At 37.7% G+C, this 26,399-nt stretch overlaps 1 protein-coding gene and 1 non-coding gene across 2 annotated transcripts in view; one reads left to right on the top strand and one right to left on the bottom strand.

Moving 5' to 3' along the window:
* CALN1 (calneuron 1) overlaps positions 1-26,399 on the bottom strand; it is a 483,031-nt gene that overhangs the window by 437,770 nt on the left and 18,862 nt on the right. The window lies entirely within an intron of this gene.
* Positions 15,990-16,096, top strand: LOC120235694. The gene has a single exon (XR_005529478.1). It is a non-coding gene; the product is annotated as a U6 spliceosomal RNA (small nuclear RNA).

Raw genomic sequence — 26,399 nt, 5'->3', positions numbered from 1 at the left:
TCCGTTCCCTCCTGTAACTGGCCAGGTGGTGAATTATCTCATTCTGGGTGCAGTATCATGAGGTTGACATTTTGATCCCCATCTGCATGACCTCAGCCTTTTAAAACATTTGAACTGAAGACAAGTGCAATTTATTGATTTCTCTCAATCTGTCATCGGTAGCAAAGTCAATACATGTAAAAATAATATTTACTGCTACCCACTCCACAAACCTGCCCCCTTTGCGGTGTGCACCTGCATCCTGTCTTCCCTCTTCTCCCCACTGAAAGGCCCAGTGTCTCTTCCTGCCTCTGGCTGATCCCTCTGATGAGCTTTGGACTACATTCCTCCTTACGTCCCAGCAACCCTGCACTAGATATAATTACTTCTACTTGTAGCTTTTAGTTCAGTAATTGGCATAACCCTCTATTTTGAAAGCCAGACCACTTTGGAGTCATTTTTGGCACCGTCCTCTTCCTCGACCCCATTCCCAGTACATCTCTAAGTCCCCTCGCACGGTTCGAAATTCCAAAGTAATAAACAATATTCAGTGAAATCTCTCTCACACCTTGGTCTTCTGGACTTTCTGCTTTCCTCATATCCAGCAAGCCCTATCACCACTGTGTGTCTTCCCAGAGATGTTGTACAGATGTTTGCTATTTCTCCATATAAATAAGTACCACACTGTATGTATTCTTTGGCCAGAGGAATGCCAACTGATAAATGTAGAAGGAATAATGGAAATTTAGAAGTCACCATGTTAAAACCAATAAAGTAGGGATTGATAGAAGCGAGGATTATCAATCTACCTGTTTATGTAAGGCTTTCCAGCTTAGAATGCCTTTTATATGTTTAAATGGTTTGGGAGGTGAAGAATTATGTGACAGAGACCTATTCTGCTTGCAAAGCCTAAAATATGTGCTATCTGGCCCTTTACAGAAAAAGGTTGCCTACCTCTGCCTTAGGTGAAAGATAGTTGAAGAACAAGATACGGAGAAATCTGGCAAGCATCGTTCTAACCAACGAGGAAACTTTGCGTAACGAATAGCAGAGCGTACTGGCCTTGTGTGCCTCCCTCTGTGATACATGAGGACGATAACACCACACATGCAGGATTCACGCCAAAAATGCATAACCTGATTCCAAACACAAGGAAACATCATACAAACTCAAACTGAGGGTTCTTCTGCAAAACAACTGAGGTAGACTCTGCAGAAACGCCAATGTCGTAAAATACATAAAAGAGGCTGGAAAACTGTTCTGAATTAAAGACCCGACAACTAAACGTAATGTTCAGTTCTGACTGAGTCTTGGGTTTAACACAAACAAACAACTATAGAGGACATTATGGCAATTATGGCCATAATCATAGAAATCTTGGAGAGGGGCAGTCTGTATGCACTTTAGTATATCAATGCTAAGTCTCCTGGGGTATGATTGTTGTATTGTGGTCATGTAGAAGAATGTAATTGTCCTTAGGAAATATGTACTAAATATTTAGGAGTGAAGTCTGTCATAATGTCTTCAATTTATTCTCTCTTCATTATACTTTCTTTTTTAAAAAATTTTTAAAAAATATTTATTTTTGTGAGACAAAGCGAGACAGAACGTGAGTGGGGAAGGGGCAGAGAGAGAAGGAGACACAGAATCCGAAGCAGGCTCCAGGCTCTGAGCAAGTATTCAGCACAGGGCCTGATGTGGGGCTCAAACCCACAAACCATGAGATCATGGCCTGAGCCAAAATCAGACACTTAACCAACTGAGCCACCCAGGCGCCCCTCTCTCTTAATTTTCAAATGGTTCAAGGGCAAGATGGGTGGGGGAAGAGGGTATACGGGTGGGATTTTTATACTATTTTGTAATTTGTTTCTAGGTTTGAAATTTTTTAAGTAAAAAATTGGAAAAGAGTAAACACATCACACATAAGCATAGAAAAGCATAGAAAAAATAGGTTTAATAAAAATCCAAACAGGCAACATTGGTTGCCAGCCACCTCTGAGGGGTAGGATGAGATGGCATTAGACAGAGAAGTAAATACTGTCACATTCCTTAGTTTAGTTCCGCCTTGTTGGCATTTGCTATTAAAATGCATTATTTTTATCTTTTATATTTTAAAAAAAAAGCTCACTTTTTGTAACTACAAAAAGTCTCCATAGGTTATTCATGTATAAATCAGAATTAACCATCATATCTTTCCAAATACCCGCACTACCCCTCACACCACCCCCACCCTGAGTCCCTGGATTTTCGGGATTGAACAACCAAGGCTCAGCAGGAAGCTTCTAGAACCCTGGGAATTAGGGCTGGATGCTAAGTCTTTTGAATATCACTTCCCACAAAATCCACCACTATGTAGAATGGATGTTGAATTGAAATGATTTCATCCACATCCAGAGGTTAATTAGGACATATAGATGTTTTTTTTTAAGTTTTCCATGATATCAGGCAATGGAGCAAATGACATCACACTCACATGAAGGGTAGTTTACCAAAAGCTTACCAGGTTACCGCATATCAGACTCAGGAAGAATCAACTGAGAACAAGAAGGATGAGGAGGAAAAAATGAAAGAGCTGAGACAAAGTAATATTTCCTCATCTTCCAGAGGAAAGAGATAGAAACTGTTTGGGGCGCCTAGGTGGCTCAGTTGGTTAAGCGTCTGACTTTGGCTCAGGTCATGATCTCAGGGCACGTGGGTTCGAGCCTTGAGTTGGGCTCTGTGCTGACAACTCGGAGCCTGAAGCCTGCTTAGGATTCTGTCTCCCTCTCTCTCTCTCTGCCCCTCCCCGATCCTGCTTCCCCCCACTTCTCTCAAAAATAAATAAAAACACTAATTTCTTTTTCAAATAGAAACTGTTCAAGTGGCTTAATTGAAAAATATTTTAAAGCATGTAAATTAAATTAGTGGAACTAAATACCCACAGAATATACATTCTAAATCACTGAAGAGAAAAAAATGATTTATCTTTTTCCAAAGATAAATGCAAGTAAAACTCACCTTTTAAAAGAAGAGAAGTGTCAGGCTAGATTTTATATTTAATAGACCCAAAAAGCTGAAAGTAAAAGAATTGATAGCAGGCATTCATTGGTGGGAACGCACATGAGTTAAATGTTTTTAAAGGGCTCTTTGTAGGGGTGTCTGGGTGGCTCAGTTGGTTAAGCATCCGACTTTGGCTCAGGTCATGATCTCACGGTTCGTGGGTTTGAGCCCCATGTTGGTCTCTGTGCTGACAGCCAGCTCAGAGCCTGGAGGCTGCTTCGGATTCTGTGTCTCCCTCTCTCTCTGACCCTCCCCCTGCTCACGCTGTCTCTCTCTCTCAGAAATAAATAAAACATTAAAAAAAATTTTTTTTAAAAAGGCTCTTTGTAATACACAGTAAAAATTAAAATATGTGTGCCGTTTCATCCATAGGTTTCTTTTATGGAACTCATCTTACATGTGTATTTGGACAAGCACATGAAGATTTTCATGGAAACATTGTAGTAATTTCCAAAAGGAGGAAAAAGAAACTAGGAATGACACTCATTCGTACTAAAAGGTTTTTTGGTTGTGTGTGTGTTTGTTTTTAGAAAGTAAGCAATAGTATATTGAGTATAACAGTTTAAAATAATGAGGTCAAGTTTGGTTTAGATGTAATGGTATGGAGATAGGCCCAAAATAATGGAAATTAGGAAATTGCAAAACAGTATGTTAAATGTAGTGCCATTTGCATAAAAGCAATTTTATTTACATTATGATAGGTGCACAGAAAACTCTGGAAGAACACTCACTCCATATCATCAGTGATGATTTCTGGGTTGGGGGATTGTGAGTAACTTTTGTTTTCTCTATAAACATTTTCTGTGTTAAATTTTTACAAATGTGTTGCATAATAAGGAAATTGTCTGGTCTTTACCCCTGGTTTTCAGCACAAAGCTTCTAAAACTCTTGAAATCTCCCAAGTGATAGACCTGTCTGCTATTCATGAGTCCCTGGAACATACCCAAGTCTATGCTAATAAGGAGACTGATGGTAGGCCCTGAGAGAGCTTCAGGATGGGGGGCTGGTCACCGGAAAGACCAACTTTGTGATTAGAGGGTTGAAACTTTGACCTCCAAGGAGAGAAGAAAGCTGGAGATTGGGTTCAGTCATGTCCGCCAGTGGTTTAGTCAACTGTACTTATGGAAAGAAACGCTGTGAAAACTCTGGGTGGGCAGTGAGGCATGGTGGAGCTCCTGCTTGGCAGACACACTGCTGTGTCCCGGGAGGGTGATGTGCCCTGATTCCTCAGGGAGACGGCACAGAAGCTCTGCATTCAGAACCCTCCCAGATCTTACCCTACATGGCTCTTCATTTGGCTGTTCCTGAGTTGTATCATTTCTAATCACAAGTGTAGCACTTTCCTGGCTTCTCTGAGTCATTCCAGCTAATTATTGAAACTGCGAGAAGATTGGGTACCAAATTTGTAGTTAGTTGGTCAGAAGTGTGTGTGACCTGAAAACCCCATAGATGGAGGCTGGTGTCCAAAGTGGGGGAATTCTGGGACGCCTGGGTGGCTTAGTCGGTTAAGCGTCCGACTTTCGCTTAGGTCATGATCTCGTGGTTCGTGGGTTTGAGCCCCACGTCGGGCTCTGTGCTGACTGCCAGCTCAGAGCCTGGAGCCTGTTTCAGTCTGTAACTCCCTCTTTCTCTGACCCTCCCCTGTTCACGCTGTCTCTCTCTCTCTCTCCTAGAAAAAAAAAAAATTAAAAAAATTAAAAAAAAAAAAAAGGGGGGGAACTCTTATGGAGGACTAAGCCTTCAGCTTATGGAGTTGGCCCTAATTCCAGATGGTCAGCGCCAGAGCTGAATTGCAGAACCAGGTAGGATTGGAACAGGAATATTGGCACTCATATAACCAGGGTTATTTCTTTTGAAAGAGTAACGAAAAAAGTTTTACGTAAAAATATGGGAAATGTAGGCCAGTTCAAATAATAGAACGAAGCCCAGGGGAGGCAGTTCAGCTTCCATGATAGCATGGGAAGATGCTGAACTCACCTCCTCCCATGGACACAACAAAACTAAGCTACATACGCAAAATTTTCCTCTGAGAAAGACAGGAAAGTTAGCTGAACAGTTTCTCTAAAACAGAGGCTAAAAGGGCCACATTGAGATGGGGAGGAGAAGAGATCTGGTCACACTACAATCCCCGCCCTTGGTGTGGCAACCCACAGTCAGGAGGAAGCTCACAAATATGGAGCTTCTCCCTGGGGAGGGAGGAATTTGCGTCCCACACCAGGCACCCAATCCCTGAGACCTTCATAGAAGAGATGAGTCTCCAAAATGTCTGGCTTTGAAAATCGATGGGGCTTATGTCCAGAAGAACCATAGGGCTGTGGGAAATGAAGATTCCACTCTTAAAGGGCTTGCATGCAGATCCACTTACCCTGGGACCCAGCACAAAAGCAGCACCTTGAAAAGCACCTAGACCATAGGAGAAGGAGATTTGTTTGCTAATCGGGCAACATCTGCCAGAGGGCAGGAGAGCCTGTCAGAACTCTCTCTGGGACTGAGGCACTGGCAGGCACCATCTCTGAGTTTTCCCCGATGGTGTCAGGGGGTTGCGTCCTGCCTCCACACTGCTCCCACAGCCCTCCCAAAGCCAGGGGGGAGTGCCTTGCCCCTGCACCACTCCGTCAGGCCTGCCAAAGCTGTGGACACAGCCCAGACAGGGGATGTGCATTGACTGCATAGCCCCAGTGCATTGCATTCAGGGCCCCATGAGTCAGGAACAATTGGGGAAAACCTCTTGGCAGGCTACCACCCCCAAAGCACTGCCCAGCCAGCAGACTGAAGCCCACCACCAGTCTTCCTGTGGAAAGGGCCTATTTACTTGCCCTAGAGCTTCAGCCTGAGGAGCAAGCTTCGGGCTATCATATATCTAAAGGCTACAGAAATGCTCTCAGGAAACCCAAAGATGGGCTAGGGTTACCATCTTTGTACTCTCCCTTTGGTCTCGCTACAGCTTGCCAGTAGGTCCCAGAAAGGAACTCATACACTTATCTGGAGCCTTGATTTTTGTAATAGTCACCAAAAGGACACCTCCAGATTGCCTGATCTGGAGGACAACAATGTTTACAATTGTGACCCCATAGGACAGTATGCATGCCTTAAAAGCTGCTGTCTGAGGGTCTAGCTTTCATCCAGTCTGAAACTAGGTGCTGAGATCCTTCCCTCTGGATCACTCACAGGTCTTGGCATATCTTCAACAACCGGGTCCTATCAAGAATGAGTTAGGCTGGTTAGAAAATCACAAAGGTCTGAGAGACAACCAAGAGCTAGGGCAAGGTCAAATGATAAGGTTCATCTCCTACAAACAAACAATACATACATACATACACAGAGAGTGAAGCAAAATGGGGAAATGAGAATATATTCTAGATGAAAGAATGACATAAACCCCCATATAAAAAACCTTAGTGAAATGGAGATAAGTACTTTACCTGATAAAGAGTTCAAAGTAAAGATCATAAAGGTGCTCACCAAACTTGGAAGAAAAATGGAACAGAGTGAAGACTTCAACAAAGAAAGAAAATATAAGACAGTACCAAACAGAAGTCACAGAGCTGAAGAATGGAATAACTGGACTGAAGAATATGTTAGAGGGGTTCAATGCAGATTAGATGAAATAGAAGAAAGAATCAGTGATCTGGAAGACAGATTAATGAAACTCATCCAAAAGGAGTAACAACAATAAAGTAATTTTTTTAGTGGAGATAGCTTAAAGAAATTATAGGACAACATCAGGCAGAATAACATTTGCATTATAAGAGTCCTAGAAGGACAAGAGAGAGAGAGGGGCAGAAAACTTATCTGAAGAAATAATGACTGAAAACTTCCCTAACCTGGGGAAGGAAACAGATATCCAGATCCAAGAATCCCAGAAAAGTTCCAAATAAGAGGAACCCAAAGAGACCGTATCAAGGCATATTATATAAAATGTCAAAAGTTAAGAGAAAGGATCTTAAAAGCAGAAGAAGAAAAATAACTTGCTACATACGATAGAACCCTCATAAGACTATCACCAGATTTCTCAGCAGAAACTTTACAGGCCAGAAATGAGTGGTATGATATATTCAAAATGCTGAAAGGATGAAATTTCCAACCAAGAATACTCTGCCTGGCAAGATTATTATTCATAATTGAAGGAGCTATAAAGAAACTTCCAGACAAGCAAAAGCTAAAGGAGTTCATCACCATTAAACTGCCCTTCCAAAAAATGTTAAAGCTGAAAAGAAGGGACACTAATTAGGACCAAGAAAACATATAAAACTAAAAGTCTTACTGGTAAAGGTAAATATAGACTAAAGATAATGAATTAATCATTTATAAAGCTAGCATAAAATTAAAAGACAAAAGTAGTAAAAATAACTACAACCACAATAATTAGTTGAGGGATACATAAAATGTTGTAAAAAATGTGGTGTCAAAAGCATAAAACATAGGGCATCTGGGTGACTCAGTTGGTTAAGTGTCTGACTTCAGCTCAGGTCATGATCTCACAGTTCACGAGTTCAAACCCTGCATCAGGTTCTGTGCTGACAGCTCAGAGCCTGGAGCCTGCTTCAGATTGTGTCTCCCCCTACTTCTATCCCTCCCCCACTCAGACTCTGTCTCTCTCTCTGTCTCAAAATTAAGTAGACATTAAATTTTTTAAAGAAAATCATAAAACATTGTGGGCGGGGAGTAAAAATGTAGACTTTTAGAATGTATTCAAACTTGCTTTCAACTTAAAATAGACATACCTATATATTTTCTGTTATATGTGAGTCTCATCATAACCACAAAGCAAACTTTCAACGCTATTGAAAGTCATCAAACCACAAGTGAAGGAAGCAAGAGAAAGAGATAAGAACAGAGAAGAACTACAAAACAATCAGAAAGCAATGACCAAATGGCAATAAGAACATACCTATCAATAATTACTTTAAATGTAAATGGACTAAATTTTCTAGTCAAAAAACATAGAGTAGCTGTATGGGTAAAAGAAACAAGACCCATCTATATACTACCTACAAGAGACTCATTTCAGATGTAAGGACACACACAACTGAAAGTGAAGAGATGGAGGGCGCCTGGGTGGCTTAGTCGGTTAAGCGTCCGACTTTCGCTTAGGGCATGATGTCGCAGTTCGTAGGTTCAGGCCCCATGTCGGGCTCTGTGCTGACTGCCAGCTCAGAGCCTGGAGCCTGTTTCAGTTTGTGACTCCCTCTCTCTCTGACCCTCTCCCTTGCTCACCCTGTCTCTCTCTCTCTCTCTCTCTCTCCTAGAAATAAATAAAACATTAAAAAAAAAAAAAAAGAAAGTGAAGAGATGGAAAAAGATGTTTCATGGAAATGGAAACCAAAAGAAAACTGGGGTAGCTATATTTAAATGGAAACCAAATGGACTTTAAAACAAAGACTGTACTAAAAGACAAAGCTGTGCATTACATAATGATAAAGAAATCAATTCAGTAAGAAGATAGAACATTTGTAAATATTTACACTCTCAACATAGGAGCACCTAAATACATAAAGCAAATATGAATAGGCCTAAAGGGAAGAATTGACAGCAATACAGTAATAGTAGGGAACTTTAATACCCCACTCACACCAATGAATATATCATCCAGACAGAAGTTCAATAAGGAAACATCAGCCTTAAGTAACACATGAGACCAGATGAACTTAATAGATACATACAGAGCATTTTATCCAAAAGCAGCAGAATATATATTCTTCTCAAGTGTACATAAACATTCTTTGGGATAGATCATATGTTAGGCCACAAAACAAGTCTCGGTAAACTTAGGAAGAACAAAATCATATCAGGCATCTCTTCTGACCACGATGGTATGACACTGGAAATCAATCACAAGAAGAAAACTGGAAAAATCACACATATGTACAGAATAAACAAATTGCTACTGAACAACCAGTGGGTCAATGAAGAAATAAAAGGAGAAATAAAAATATCCTGAGAAAAGTGAAAATGAAAATACCATATACCTAAATCTATTGGATGCAGTAAAAGCACCTCTAAGAAGAAAGTTTATAGAGATACAAGCCTGGCTTAAGAAACAAAAATGTCAAATAAACAAGTTAACTTTGTGCCTTAAGGAAGTAGGAGAAGAATAAACAAAGCCAAAGTCAGCAGAAGGAAAAAAATAATTAGAAGAGATATAAATAAAATAAAGATTAAAATGACAATACGAAAGATCAATGAAACTAAGAGCTGGTTCTCTGAAAAAGATAAACAAAACTGACAAACCTTTAGCTAGATTCACTGAGAAACGAAGACAGAGGACTCAAATAAAATCAGAAATGAAAGAGAAGTAACAAGTGGCACCACAGAAATAGGAAGGATTATAAAAGACTACTATGAAAAATTATATGCCAATAATTGAACAACCTAGAAGAAATGAATATATTTCTAGAAACAACCTTCCAAGAATGAATTGAGAAGACGTAAAAAGTCTAAACAGACTGATTACCAGTAAAAAGATTGAATCAGTAATCAAAAAACTTCCACACATAGGAGTCTAGGCTCAGAAGGCTTCACTGGGCGAATTCTACCAAATAATTAAAGATTTAAAATCTAACCTACTCAAACTCTTCCAAAAAATTCTTCCAGACATATTTTACAAGGGCAGCATTACTCTGGTACCAAAACCAGACAAGGACACCACACAGACACACACAAAATACAGGCCAATATTCCTGATGGGCATAGATGCAAAAATCCTCAAAATAATAGCTACAAACTATTATCAAACTGAATTCAGCAATACATTAAAGGGTTCATTCACCATGATCAAGCGAGATTTATTCCAGGGATGCAAAGATGATTTAACATCTGCAAATTAATAAATATGATACACCACATTAACTAAATGAATTATAAAAACCATATGATCATCTGAATAGATGCAGAAAAAGCATTTGACAAAATTCAACGACTATTTATGATAAAACTTTCAACAATGTGGGGAGAGATGAAATGTAACTCAGCATATTAAAAGCCATATATGAGAAGCCCACAGTTAACATACTTAACGGGAAGAAGCTGAAAACTCTTCCTTTAATATCAGAAACAAGTCAAGGATGCCCATTTTCACTGTTTTTATTCAACATAGTGTCAGAAATCCTAACCAGAACAATTAGGTAAGAAAAAGACATAAAAATGATCCAAATCAGAAAGGAACAAGTAAAATGGTTACTATTTGCAGAAAGCTTGATTTTATATATAGAAAAAAAAAATCTATTAGAACTACTATACAAATTCAATAAAGTTGCAGGGTAAAAAATCAATATGCAAAATTTGTTATATTTGTATACACTAACAAGAAACAATCCAAAAGAGAAATTAAGAAAACAATACCACTTACAACTGCATCAAAAAGAATAAAATACCAGAATAAATTTAACTAAAGGAGTTAAAGATCTGCACAGTGAAAACTATAAGGCATTGATGAAAGACACAAGTAAGTGGAAAAATATGCTCATGGATTAAAATAATTTAATATTGTTTAAAATGTCTGTACAGCACAAAGCAATCTACATATTCAATGCAATTCGTATCAAAATTCCAATGGCATTTTCCACAGAAATAGAACAATCCTAAAATTTGTATGGAACCACACAAGATGCTAAATAGTCAAACTGATCTTGAGAAAAAAGAAGAAATATGGAGGCATCACGCTCTCTGATTTCAAACTATATTACAAAGTTTTAGTAATCAAAACAGTATTCGTCTTATCATAAAAACAGACACATAGATCAGTGGAACAGAATAGAGAGCCTGGAAATAAACCCACCCATATATGGCCAATTAATTTATGACAAAGGAGGCAAGAATATGCCGTGGGAAAAGGACAGTCTCTTCAACAAATGGTGTTGGGAAAACCAGTTAGCTACATGCAAAAGAATGAAAATGGACCATTACCTTACACCATACAAAAATATTATCTCAAAATGAATTAAAGACTTGAATGTAAGACCTGAAACCATAAAACTCTTAGAAGAAAACATACATGGTAAACTGTTTGACATTAGTATTGGAAATGATTTTTTGATCTGACTCCAACGGCAAGGGTAACAAAAGCAAAAATAAACAAATGGTGCTATCTCTGCTGAAAAAGCATCTGAATAGTGAAGGAAACCACCAACATAATGAAAAAGCAACTTATTGAATAGGAGAAAATATTTTGGTTTTTATTATTTTTATTTTTTAATGTTTACTTATTTATTTTGTGAGAATGAGAAAGCACAGGGGAGGGACAGAGAGAGAGAGGGAGAGAGAATCCCAACTAGGCTCCATGCTGTCAGCACAGAGCCTGACACAGGGCTCAAAGCCACAAACTGTGAGATCATGACTTGAGCCAAAAATCACAAGTCAGACACTTAACCCAAGTGCCCCAGAAGAAGATATTTTCAAATCATATATCTGATAAGGGGTTAGTATCTAAAATATATAAAGAACTCAGGGCGCCTGGGTGGCTTAGTCGGTTAAGCGTCCGACTTTCGCTTAGGTCGTGATCTCGCGGTTCGTGGGTTCGAGCCCCGTGTCGGGCTCTGTGCTGACTGCCAGCTCAGAGCCTGGAGCCTGTTTCAGTCTGTGACTCCCTCTCTCTCTGACCCTCCCCTGTTCACGCTGTCTCTCTCTCTCCTAGAAATAAATAAAACATTTTAAAAAAATAAAATAAAATAAAATATATAAAGAACTCACACAACTCAGTAACAACAAGAACAAATGCCAATTTGTCTGAAAAATAGACTTTTTTCCTAAAAAAGACATATGGATGACTGACAGGTACATGAAAAGATGCTCAACATCACTAATCATCAGGGAAATGCAAATCAAAACCATAATGAGATCTCACCTCGTACCTATCAGAATAGCTATTACCAAAAAGACAAGAAATAACAAGCGTTGGCAAGAATGTGGAGAAAGGGGAACCCTCTTGCACCGTTGGTGGGAATGCAAACTAGTGCAGCCACTATGGAAAACAGTGTGGAGATTCCTCGAAAAATTAAAAATAAAACTACCCTATGATCCAGCAATTCCACTTCTGGTATTTATCTAAAGAAAATAAATACACTAATTTGAAAAGACATGTGCACCCCTGTGTTCATTGCAAAATTATTTACATTAGCTAAGATATGGAAGCAACTTAAGTGTCCACTGACCGATGAATGGATAAATAAGATGTGGTATATTACACACTGGAATACTACTCAGCCATAAAAAGGATGACATGTTACCATTTGCAACAACATGGGTGGCCCTTGAGGGTATTATGCTAAGTGAAATAAGTCAGACAGAAAGATACATGCTGTATGATTTCCGTTATATGTGGAAACTAAAACAAAACAAATGAACAACAAAACAACCAAAACTCATAGATACAGAGAACAGATTAGTGGCTGCCAGAGTGGAGCGGGATTTAGGGTAGGTGAAATGAGGTCGAGAGGTACAGACTTCCAGCTGTAAAATAAATAAGCCATGGGGTGTAATGTACAGCATGGTGACTATAGTCAATAATATTGTTTTGCATATTTGAATGTTGTTAAGAGAGTAAATCTTTGAAACTTTGGATGGTAACAGATGGTAACCAGACTTAGGGTGATCATTTCGCTCTGTAGACAAATATCAAATCACTATGTTGTACACCTGAAACCAATATAATCTTCTATGTTAATTACACTTCAATTAAAAACAGACAAAGCAGGGTGCCTGGCTGGCTCAGTCAGTTAAGCGTCCAACTTTGGCTCAGGTCATTATTTCATGGTTCATGAGTTCGAGCCTCGCATTGGGCTCTGTTCTGACAGCTCGGAGCTTGAGGCTGCTTTGGATTCTTTGTCTCACTCTCTCTCTGCCCTTCTTATGCTCACACTCTGTCTCTCTCTCACTCTCAAAAATAAATAAACATTTAAAGAAATAAAAAATAAATAAAATTTTATAAAGAATAGAAAGCTCATAATTTAGATATCAAAGAAAATTGAATTCAAGATGAAAATGGTTAAACAGGACAAGGAGAGTCACATGGCAATGTCAGAGTATAATTTACAGTGAAAATATTTGTAATGTACCAGTATACAGCAAACAACCTAAGACCAAATCAACTTAAAAAGTCTTAGGAACAACACGGGAATTCACTTAAGTGGGCAGTTATAAAAATACATACCAGCATCAACAGCTTTCTTATATACAATAATAATAAGGTATAAAACATGATAAAAGCAAAATAAAATTCCATTCACAATAGCAAACAAAAATTACTCAATCTATATAGAAAAAATTCTAAATTCTACTGAAGGACATAGAAAGACACATGAATAAAATGAATTATTGAATAGAGAAGTAGACTTTATTTTATTTTATTTTTTTATTTTACATAGAGAGAGTGAGAGAGAGGGAAAGAGAGAGAATCTTAATCAGGCTTCATACTCAGTGTAGAGCCCACTACAGGGCTCGATTCTATGACCCTAGGATCATGACTTGAGCCAAAATCAAGAGTCAGATGCTCAACTGACTGAGCCAGCCATTCACCCTTAGAGAAGATCTCCCTAAATTTATTCCAAAATTTCAGACAATCAGAATCAAAATCCCAATGGGATTTATACAGGAATCTGATCAACTGATTCTAAAGTTCGTCTGTAAAATTCAGTATTTACAAAGAGGCCAAATAATTAATGTGGAAGAACTAACTCTACCTGATATTGAAATATCCTATAAATCTATAGTAATTAAAACTTCCTCATTCTGAGTCAGGAGATGAAGTAAAAATAATACTCCTGGTTTATTATCTGCCTTTATATCTCCTTCTGAAAGGTAAGCTCCAAGAAGAGAGGAGTTTTATCTCCTTTTTATACTGATATAGCTCAATTGATTAGAAAGTGCCTGGCACATAAGTATTTATTGGATAAATGGATGAACAAAGCAGTAGAATTGAATTCTTAGTACAGAGTAGACAGCACAGATACTCAGGGATTTGGATACTGTGTAAAGTGGCATTTCAAATTAAAGTGGAAATAATCAAAGTGTTATTTGGAAAAGAGTCAATGCAAACTCTTCATTCCGTATCGTTAAAGAGATTTCCGGTGTATCAAAGGTGTAAATGTAAAAAACAGAGCCATAATACTACAAGAAAAACAGAGATTAGTATTTTAATATTCAAGTGAGAGAATCCTTTTAAAGCACAAAACAAAAGCCAGATACCACAAAGACAAAGATTTATAAAGTTGATTCCAGTAAAGAAAAAGCTAAAAACAGTAACAGCAACATCAAAAATGTGCACAAAAACAACAACAGCCACAACACACATAACCAACTTAACAGGTAAACAAAAACCTGGAATAATTATTTACAACATAGATAGTGAAAGAATTATTTTGTCAGCATATAAAAAACTCTTATAAATCAATGATAAAAAAAGATAAGAATAATGGCAAAGATATATATATGTACTTTTTTACATAAAATGTACTTTAAAAATATAAAAATATATATTCATAAAAGTATGTTTAAATTCACTAATAAAGAAACATAACTTAATGCAAAGATGTCAGGTGATTCTTCTATCAGGTTGACAAGAGTTAAAAATATACATAAAATCCAGTGCGAGTGAGGATATAGAAAAAGATCCCCTCTTAGTCAAAGCTGGTGAGATGGCAAATTGTACCTCATTTCAAAACGGTAACTGAACAATGTGTATCAAAATTCATAGGCACATGTGCAACCCTTGGATGCAACAATTCCAGTTTTAAGCATTTATCCTAAAATGATAATCAATCAATTGAACAAAGATATGTTTATAGGGATATGGAGTATTCTATTGCTCATATTAATGAAAAATCAGAGGTGAAGCAAATGCCCTCAATAAACAACTAAATGACTCAAGTATGGTACATTCACATAGTTAATACCACTAATTGACATGGAAGTATGCCCATCACTTATTGTTCACTCCATAAATCAGGTTGGAAAATAGTATTCAAAGTTAGATACATCTAATTTGCATGTATATGACCCAGCAATTTCTCTCTTAGGTATATAACCAATAAAACGGCATTCGTATGCTCACAAGAGGCATGCACTAGAATATTTATAGCAGCACTATTCATAATAGCCCCAAACTGGAAACCGCCCAATGCCTATCAACAAGAAAGTGGATAAATAAATTATGACATGTTCACATAATAGACAGATAGCTCAACAATAGTGAATGAACGACAACCCCCTAAAGCCACATAGATGAGGCTCACAAGTAAATGCTGATTGAAGGAAGACAGATAAAGCAGAATGTGTGCTTCGTGATGACATTTGAATAAAATTTAAAGTCTGTCAGAAGTAATCTCTGTCATTAGAAGTCAAGACAGTAGTGGGGCACCTGGGTGGCTCAATCGGTTAAATGTCCGACTTCAGCTTAGGTTATGATCTCATAGTTTGTGGGTTCGAGCCCTGCGTCGGGCTCTGTGCTGACAGCTCGGAGCCTGGAGCCTGCTTTGGATTCCGTGTCTCCCTCTCTCTTTGCCCCTCCCCTGCTCACGCTCTGTCTGTCTCTTTCAAATAACTAAACATTAAATAAACATTTAAAAAAAAATCTTAGAAGTCAAGACAGTAGTTATCCTGGGGTTGATGGGGAGTGGGTTGTGACGGGCAGTGGGACAAACATGGCTTCTGAGAGGCTGGCAATGTTCTGTTAACTGAGCACTGGTTACCAGGGTATGTGCAGTTTGTGGTCCTCTCTACACTTAGGAGTTATATACTCCTCTGTGTACACACACACATTCAAGCATACACACAAAATAGTTTACACAGACAGGAAGATGTCAGGAAGAACCCGACAAAAATGTCAGTAGTGTTCTTATCTGGAGAGGGGATTCAGCACAACTCTGGCTTCCTTCTGTATATTTGTATCCGTAGATACAATTATATACCGGAAAACACAATTTAATTAAAGGAATAGAAATATATTTACTGAACATTCAACTCAAAAAGTTAGAACAGTGCTCGCTTCGGCAGCAAATGTACTAAAATTGGGACAATACAGAGAAGATTAGCATGGCCTCTGGGCTAGGATGACATGTAAATTCGTGCGGTGTTCCATAAAAAAAAAAAAAAAACAATAAACAAAATGAGAAAATGGGATGAATGAAGTGATAAAGAGGCAGAAAACAATCAGATATTATGGAGGCCAACGGAGAGTGACCGATATGCTTCCTCCCAAATGACCGTTAATGAACTTAACGAATTTACACAAATAGACAGTGTGGGAAATAGCAAATTACCCATGAGCTAAAAAACTAGGGGGATTTCTGCTGATTTCACTATCACAGAGAATGATTTAAAAACCCATGTTGGGGGTCCCTCAGTCAGTAAAGTAGCTCAGTCAGTAAAGCACCTGACTCTTGATTTCAGCTCAGGTCATGATCTCAGTTTGTGTGTAGCCTACTTAAAATAAATAAATGCCCATTTTAAAAGTAAGCTTATTGAAGTGTAATTAACATATAATAAACTGCACATAAAGTATACAGTTTAATAAGTTTTTAATACATGTATACACCCATGAAGTCATTGCCTCCAAAAGTTTCCTCATATCTCTTCCCTCACTTCCTTTATTCTCTGCCCTAACCCATAGGAATCATGATAGCTCCCTTGTCTAGAATTTTATAGAAATAGAATTGTCGGGGGGGCACCTGGGTGTCTCAGTTGGTTAAGCGACCAACTCTTGACCTCAGTTCAGGTCACGATCTCGTGGTTCATGAGACTGAGCCCCATGTAGGGCTCTATGCTGACAGTGAGGAGCCTCCTTGAGACTCTCTCTCTCTCCCCCTCTGCCCCTCCGCTGCTCATTCTCTCTCTCCTCTCTCTCTCAAAATAAATAAATAAACATTTTTTTAAAAAGAAAAAAGAGACAATTGTAGTATATGCATTTTTGTGGTCTGGCTTCTTTATTCCAACATAATATTTTGAAATGCACTCTTTCATTTTGTTTGTAACAATAATTGTTGAATCATAGTTCATTAGATGAATACACCATAATTTGTTAATTTACTAGCCAGTTGATGGACATTTAGGTTACTTCCAGGTTTTGCTTATTATGAATAAAATTGCAATGAGCAACTTTAGGTCAAGTTTGAGCCTTTGTTTTGGTTAAATACCTAGAGGTGGAATGGTGGGTCATATGACAGATGTATTTAGAATGAACAAATATTAAGATGTATGTTTACCTGCTTAAAAAACTTCCAAACTATTATTCAAATGGTGGTACCATTTGACAGTCCCACCAGCAGTGTATGAGTCTTCCAGTGGCTCTACTTTCTCACCATCACTTGGTATAGTTAGTCATTTTAATTGTAGACATTTTAATAAGTATGTGATGGCATCTCATTGTACTTTTTTCTTTTTCTTTTATTTTTTTTAAATATTTTTATTTATTTCTAGGAGAGAGAGAGAGACAGCGTGAGCAGGGGAGGGTCAGAGAGAGAGGGAGACACAGAATCTGAAACAGGCTCCAGGCTCTGAGCTGGCAGTCAGCACAGAGCCCGACGCGGGGCTCGAACCCACGAACCGCGAGATCATGACCTAAGCGAAAGTCGGACGCTTAACCGACTAAGCCACCCAGGCGCCCCTTTCTTTTTCTTTTAGAGAGAGAACGCATGCGCACATGAGCAGGGTGTGGGCAGAGGGAGAGAAAGAGAGAGAATCACAAGCAAGCTCCATGCTTAGCATGGGGCCCAGTGTGGGAATCAAACTCATGATCAAGACCTGAGCTGAAATCAAGGGTCAGACACTCAACTGACTGACCCACCCAAGCACTCCTATCATGGCATCTCGTTGTGCTTTTAGTTTGCATTTCCCTAATGATTAGTGATGGTGAATATCTTCTCAGGTGTTTATTTGCCAGCTTTATATCTTCTTTGGTAAATTAGCTATTCGTATAATCTACCCACTTTTATATTGAGGGGTTTAAAATTGAATTTAGAAAGCTCTTTATATTTTTTGAATACAAGTCCTTTATGAGATATGTGATTTACAAATATTTTCACTCAGCCTGTGGCTTGTCTTCCACCACCCCCGTCCCCTAGCCCATGGCTTGTCTTTTCATTTTCTTAACAATATCTTTCAAAAAGAAAGGTCTTAATTTTGATGAAGTCTAGTTTATTGGTTTGTAATTTTAGGAATCATACTTTGGGGATCATATTTGCCTAATCCAAGGTCACAAAGTTTTCTCCTAGAAGTTTTGTAATTTTATGTTTTACATTTAGGTCTGAGATAGATGCATTCTGAGTTAAGTTTTGAATATAGTGATACTCACAAATTGAAGCATGTGTAGGTTTAAGTGGATGAATATTGACGTATGGTGTATGTACATATGTACTACATATGGGTATCCGGCATTTCAATTTCAGTTTTATTGACAAAACTATGCTTTCACCATTAAATTGCTTTTGCACTTTCGCCAAAAAGTCAACGGACCATGCCTCCACTTCAGGCTAAGGTGAAGTAAGCATATTGAACCCATATATATCTCAGTGAGTATAGCCTAAAAACAGGACAGAATGCATGCAGCAGCTATTTGAGGACTCTGAAAATAACTACTACCAGGCAGATTGGGGAAGAACATGAGAATTCAAAGGACCACCCACCGATGATGACTTTATCGTTACTTTCTTCTGTTTTTTTCAGGTCTGAATTTAGTGAAACCTGAAACTTGAAAGTGAGAATTAGCCCAACAGAGAAGACTCCAGGAGATGCCTCCATTTCTGACGACTGTACGGGGAAGTGGTTTCCTAAAAGAGAGAATATTGGGGTGCCTGGGTGGCTCAGTTGGTTAACTGTCCGACCTCAGCTCAGGTCATGATCTCACGGTTCGTGGGTTCGAGCCCCGCATTGGGCTCTATGCTGACAGCCTGTTTCTGATTCCGTATCTCCCTCTCTCTGACCCTCCCCTGCTCATGCTGTTTCTCTCTCTCTCAGAAATAAATAAAACATTAAAAAAATTTAAAGAGAGAATATGGAATTCACAATCATTCTTTCTTTTTTTCTTTTCTATTATCTTGTATGTCAGTCCCCAAACAATCCATGGAAGCAAAAGCAGGTGGGGCAAGGAGAGTCAGTAGGAGCCTACAACTCTGAGGAAAGAAAACCTTCCTCTCTTGTCAGATAATATGTGGTCCCAAAAGGGACCCCCGTTACTTCTTGTCTTCTTCTGTCGTCCTTTGCTTGTCCCTGATGCAAGTGCAATTGTACAAAGGGTATAGTACATTGGGGTAATAAAATTTGCAGGTTTCTACTTGGAGGACCAAAATAGAGAGTACCAGGGAAATGAAAAGTGCTAATAAGATAAAAGTGCTAATAACTTTGCTAAAGTGAATATTTCAGAACTTAAAAATACAATAAACAAAATGAAAACACACTGGATGAGCTCCACATGAGATAATAAAGGAAAGAGCCAGAGAACATGAAGACAGAACCTCAGAAATCTGAACAGCACAGAAAAAAAAAGTTAGAAAAAAGTGAACAGGGCCTAAAAGACCCACGAGACAAGGTCAAAACACATGACACTATCCATGTTACCAGAATCCCAAGGGAGAAGAAAAGAAGTGTAGTATAGAAACAGTATTTAAAGACATGATGGCTGAAAACTCTGCAAATTTGGCAAAAGATACAAACCTTCAGATCCAAGAATTTCAGAGAACTGCACTAGGATAAATCCAAAGAAATCCATGCCAAACACATCATAAATTGATGAGAACGAAGTCAAAGAAAAAAAATCTTGAAATCAGACAGGAGAAAATGGGGCATCACTTGTAGGAAAACAGTTTGAATTACAGGACTATGGATTTCTCATGAGAAGTCATGAAGACCAGAAGGAAATAGAACAATACTTAGGAAGTGTTGAAAAAAAAAGAACTATTAACCAAGATTTTTGTATACAATAAAAATATCCTGCAAGAATGAAAGTGAAATAAAGACATTCTTGGATGCAGGAAAACAAAGAGAATTTCTTGTCAGCAGAACTGCTCTAAAAGAATTGCTAGAAGAAGGTAGAAGGTAAATGATAAAAATAAAAATAAAAATAAAAACTTATGGGGCACCTGGATGGCTCAGTTGATTAAGCATCTGACTTCGGCTCAGGTCACGATCTCACAATTCATGACAGTCCCTTGTCAGGCTCTGTGCTGACAGCTCAGAGCCTGGAGCCTGCTTCTGATTCTGTGTCTCCCTCTCACTCTGTCCCTCTCTACTCACACACACTCTCTCTCTCAAAAATAAATAAACATTCAAAAACTTTTTAAAAAATAAATAATAAATAAAAAACTTAGAACACTGGAAATGAAGGAAAACAATATAAACGTAAATATCTGGGTTAATGTAATAGACTATTCTGTTGAAATAAGTTTAATGGATTAAATTTAAAACTGTAACATTATTTGGTGGGGTTCCAGTGTATGTAGAAATAATGTACAAGACATAAAACATAAAAGTAGAAAATAAAGAGACCTATGTGATGGTAAGATTTCTACATTTTACTTGAAGTGATAAAATAGCAAGTGACATCAGTGAAATTGACGGAGTAGGGAACTCTAAAACTCTATTACTCCATAAAAGTAATTTTTTAATTGGAAAAAAAAAGTCAGAATTAACTTTTTTGGGTGTCTAGGAATTAGCCAAAATTTTGTGGAAACTATAGACCAATATCCCTCATGAATGTAGATGCAAAATTCCTTTTTTAAAAAAATCAGGAAATCAAATCCTGCAAAACTAGAAGTACAATGCAACATAACCAAGTGCTGTTTATTTCAGGAAGGCAAGTCTGCCTATAATATATATAGAAAAAAATCAGTGTAATCCACCATATGAATAGCCCAAAGGAAAAACAGACAACAAATGATCTCAGAAATAGATAGCAGAATTAGAAATAGAAATAGCAGAATAAAAACATGACAAAATTCAACCTCCATCCATATTTTAAAACTCTTAACAAACCAGGAATATAAGAGAACTTCCCCAGCCTGGTAAGGGGGCATCTATAAAAAGCTAAAACTAACATACTTAATGGTGAAAGACTCAAGGCTTTCCCCTTACGATCAAGAACAAGCCAAGAATATCCACTTTTAGTATTTCTCAATATACTGTCCTGATTTTCCCCAAATGCTGACTCTGACCTTGATCAAAACTCAAACTTTCTTCAGGTTAGGGTGATCTTCTAGCTTCCTAAGAAGTAAGCTTATGTAGTTCTGCTCTTCTGAAAAGGAGTTTCTAGTAACCTAGAAAGCAGTGTGCTTCCTCATCATGTTTTATAAATGGAGCTGCAACCACAAAGAGCTGAGTTTCTTACCTCTCGATTTTGAAGTCTCCCTGTTTGCAGTTTGTTTCTCACTCAACACAGTATTCACATCAAGTAGAACTCTCCAAATTTTCTTTTGACAATGCCATTAGATAGATTTTTCTCCACAGGTAAGCATGGTAAACAAAATTCTAAGACGTCTCCCCTGACTTTCCTCTTCTCTGTATCCATGCCTTTGTGTAATCCTTTTCCCCGTAGCAAAGGCAGAACTGTGATTTGCTTCTAATAGAATATGGCAAAGGTGGAGGGATAAATTTAAATTTCAAAGTTACAAAAGTAATTAAAATGTTGAATAATCTGACTTTTAGGTTAACCAAAAAGGAGATTATCCTGGATGGGCCTAAACTAATTAAATGATCCCTTTAAAAGATCTATAGGTCAGAGACTCAAAGTAGTAAAGTCTCTCTTTCTCTCTCTCTATCTCTCCCTCTTCCCACTCCCCTCTCTTTCTGTCACTGGCTTTAAAAGAACAAGCTGCTATGAATTCTATAGCCTCAAGGAAATTAATTTTGCCAACATCTTAAAGGAGCTTGGAAGCAGATCCTTCCCTAACCAAGCTTGCATTAGGAGAATGAAGTCCACTGAACATTTTGATTTTAGCTTTTTGAGACCCTGAAGAGAGAACCGAGGTAGATCTAACCAGATTCTTGACCTATAGAAACTTTGAGACAATAAATAGGTGTTTTAAGACACTAAATGTGTAGTAATTCAGTAGTTCAGCAATAACAAATAAATACAACAGCCATGTTATCTGTAAATATAGACAGTTTTACTTTTTCCTTTTCAATCTGGATGCCTTTTACGTATTTTTCTTATCTAATTACACAGACTAGAACCATAGTACAATGTTACAGTGGAGAAAATTGGTATAGTTTTCTTGTTCTTGATTTTAGGGGTAAAGCATTCAATCTTTTACCATTATGATGATGGTAGCTATAAGTTTTTTGTAGATGCTTGAACCAGGTTGAGGAAGTTCCCTTCTACTTTTAGTTTGTGAAGTCTTTTTTTTTCTTTTAATCAGGAATAGATGTTGGGTTTTGTGAAATGCCTTCTCTGCATCTATTGAGCTAACTCTATGATCTTTTTCTTTTAGTCTGTTATAGTGAACTATGTTGTTTGTTTTCAGAATGTCAAAGTACCTTTACATTATTGACATAAACCCCCATGTGGTTATGGTGTATTATTTTTTAATATAATGTTGGATTTGATTTGTCAAAATTTTGTAAAGAATTTTTGTATCTATGTTCATGAAGGACATTGCTTTGCAGGGATTTTTTTTGTAATGTTTTTGTCTACTTTAAAAAAATCAGAACAGGGGCGCCTGGGTGGCTCAGTCGGTTAAGGGTCCGACTTCGGCTCAGGTCATGATCTCATGATTCATGGGTTCGAGCCCTGCATCAGGCTCTGTGCTGACAGCTAGCTCAGAGCCTGGAGCCTACTTCAGATTCTGTGTCTCCCTCTCTCTCTGACCCTCCTCTGCTTACACCGTCTCTCTCTCTCTCTCTCTCTCTCTCAGAAAATAAAAAAAATTTTTTAAAAATCAGAACAATGTTGGCTGAGTTGGGAAGTATTTGCTGTTTTTCAGTCTTTTGTAGGAGTTTATGCAGAATTGGTATCATTTCTTTAGCAAAATTTGTTTAGTAGCATTCCCCAATGAAGTGATCTGTCTCTGGAGTGTTTTTGTGGGTAGGTTTTAAAGTAAAAGCTTAGTTTTTAGGACTATTCAGGTTATATATTTATTTTTTACTGGGCTTTGGTGGTTTGCGTCTTTTAAGAAATATGTCCATCTCATCTACACTGTCAAATTTACTGACATAAAATTATTCACAATATTCTCTTTTTATTCTTTTAATCTAGAGAATCTGTAGTGATGTTATCTCTCTGATCATTGATATTGGTAAATTTATGACTTCACCTTTTTTTTCTTGATCAATCTAGCTAGTAGTTTGTTGATTGTGTTGATCCTCTCAAAGAACCAGCTTTTGGTTTCATTGATTTTATCCACTGTTTTTCCATTCCATTGAATTTTTTTCCTGATCCTCATTCTTTTATTCCTTGCTTTGGATTTATTTTCTCTTCTTTTTCTAATTTCTTAAAGTGGAAGTTATATTACTGGTTTGAGATCTTTCTTCTCTTCTGATATGGGTATTTAGTTGTATAAGCTTCCCTTTAAGTACTCCTTTACCTACATCCCACATGTTTTCTTTTTTTTTTTTTTTTAATGTTCTATTTATTTCTGAGAGAGAGAGAGAGACAGCATGAGCAGGGGAGGGTCAGAGAGAGAGGGAGGTACAAAATCTGAAGAGGCTTCAGGCTCTGAGCTAGCCATCAGCACAGAGCCCGATGTGGGGCTTGAACCCACAAACTGTGAGATCATGACCTGAGCTGAAGTCAGACACTTAAACAACTGAGCCACCCAGGAGCCCCTTCCCCACATGTTTTCATATGATGCATTTATATTTTCATTCAGTTCAGCATACTTTCTAACTTATCTTTTGAGTTATTTGACTCATGTTATCTATAAGGGGGCTTTTCCAAATATCTGCCTGCTATTGATTTCTAACTTAACTTCGTTGTGATTCATGAACATATCTTGTATGGCTTGAATTCTTTTAATTTATTTATTTACAACTCATAATATGGTCTATCTTGGTAAATATGCCATATTCACGTAAAGAAGAATGTGCATTCTGCCGCCATGGGAAGGAATATTCTATAAAGTTTAATTATGTCAAATGAACGATAGTGGTATTCAAGTCAAGTTTGTGCAAAATCTCCAACTCTAATTTTGCATATGTCTATTTCTTGAAATACTATCCATTTTTACTGCCTGTGTTCTGAAGCTCTGCTGGGTCTGAGTTCCTACTCCCTAAGCTGAGGTCCAGAAACTCCTCAGGCAGTAAGTTGGGGCAATCATAAGGCTCACTTTGCTTCCTGTTTCTCAGGTTCCCCCATTTATCTCTTACTGCGTTACTGTGAAAACCATTGTTTCATGTATTTTCCAGTTTCTGTTGTTATTATTGTTTCAGGTGGGAGAATAAATTCAATTCATGTTATTGTTTTTTGACCAGAAGCAAAAGTCTCTTGAAACCCCATTTTTAAAATTAAATATGTTCCCCTCTTGTAGTTGAAGAATACAAGCAATTTCAGAGAATGTTGGGCGGGTTTTGAATCAGACCTACTATCGCCCTCTGACTCCAGGGAAAGCCAGTTCTAGACTGAAGAGAAGCTGAGAAAATTAATTATTTGGTTCCTCTTCAAAATGATTTTCTTTCAATATCGGTCAATGTTTAGTGGGAATTTGGGGACTGACATTTCCATTTTAGAAATAACTCTCGATTTTCAAAATAAGGAATTCCTTATATGTACCATGTGGGACAAAACATTATGGCACTTTTCCTTGTGAATTAGTACTAATTTGTGAGTTCTGCCCTCTCACAGAGTTGGCTGGAATTAGTACCTCTCTAAAAAATGGAGATAATTTACATGAAATTGTGATGGAAGTCTTGCTGAAAATAGATTTAAAAACTAGAATTTCCCATTTTGTGATCTGGCTAGACTCTATGAAGACTCATGATCTGTTTCCCATTTTCTCCTGCAGTTAGATTGTTGCCAGAACTGGTTTAGCCAATGTGTGCTAAAATGATATATACCACTTCCAGATAAAAGCAATTAAAATCTGGTGTGTTTCCTTTTTTTATCCTCCTTTGCTCTGTGACTCTGAAGGCCCTGTGTTCCTAGGGCATAGGGCATATCTCCATGTGATTCAGCCTCCATGGGAATGACCCATACGCTTTATTTGGTAATCCACCAAGATTTTAGGTTACTATGACAAAGTCTACCCTAATGAATAGAGTTTATTCTTATTTTCTATGATAATAAGGGAGATTCTAAAGGATATATTAAAGAGCTTAACCTTAGGTAAAGTACATTCAATTTAATACAGTTTAGTATCTCATTTAATACAACAATTACACCAGCAAGATCCCTCAATGTATGTAAATAGCACGATCCCATTCATTTATGTTGTTTCACAATTCTGACTGCCAACTCTAGGTAACTCTCAGGGTTTTCTCTGGTCACGGTACTCATGACACAGACCAAGGTTCATTCTGCAACATGTGCAAACACATTCACAAAAATATCCAACAGAAACAAGACACTCCCAATGAAGGGTGTTCTTCACACTATTTGAAGGTATGCTTATTACAATGATAGCAGGACCCACTGATATTTTACCAGTTACGTGAGGTGTGTGTAGAAGTCTAAATTAACTACGATGACAATTCTCATCTATTGTAGTAATATGTTGGCACGCCATAGAGAGATGGCTATAGTTATGGTTTTTATCTATCTGTACCATCATTATAGCTATCTATCTACAATGATATTCATATACTATATTTGAATAACAAATATCCTATTTACAACACTTTTCCTTCTATGCCATATACCAGGAGGCATACTTGGTTTCTTGCATAGTAAGACATGTAGAGAACTGAAGCAGGAGGGAGAGCAGAATGAATGAGGGAGAGAGCAGCATACTATGCTGGCAGCCTCAGAAAATATTTTCATGCACCTGAGAGGTGGCTACCATGTCCTATCATCAAAGTAATATTCAGGGAGACACCAGAGGGCCAGTTCCTCAAAGTTTACATAGATACATAGATATCATTACAGATATGTAGATGCATAACTATAATCATATCTATCTCTCCATATCTACCTTTCTCAATATTTAAGGTATTGGAAATAGGATATTCGTTATTGAAATATATGAAAAGCATTGTAGATAGTTAGAAGCAGTGGACATCGTTTTTGTTTATTCTGTGGATTCTTTAACAGAGTCAGGAAATCCAACAATCAAAAAAATAGAAGCTCACACACAGGTCCTAAAGCCCCTTGGCCAACTAGGTACCAGTTAAATTCCACAAATGGGTAAGTGCCAAGCTGCAGTAAGAATGAAAAAGCCAAACATGGAGCCTATCAGACATCATAACATGTAGGAAGGGATATATTGCCCAAAAGGTTCAAGAAACTCTTGGAGATGGCATGTTAGGAA

Source organism: Hyaena hyaena, unplaced genomic scaffold (assembly GCF_003009895.1).
Source record: "Hyaena hyaena isolate Hyena2069 unplaced genomic scaffold, ASM300989v1 scaffold_135, whole genome shotgun sequence".
NCBI lineage: Eukaryota > Metazoa > Chordata > Mammalia > Carnivora > Hyaenidae > Hyaena > Hyaena hyaena.
The sequence above is the reverse complement of the archived record's forward strand: the minus strand, read 5'-3'. Positions and strand labels throughout refer to the sequence as shown.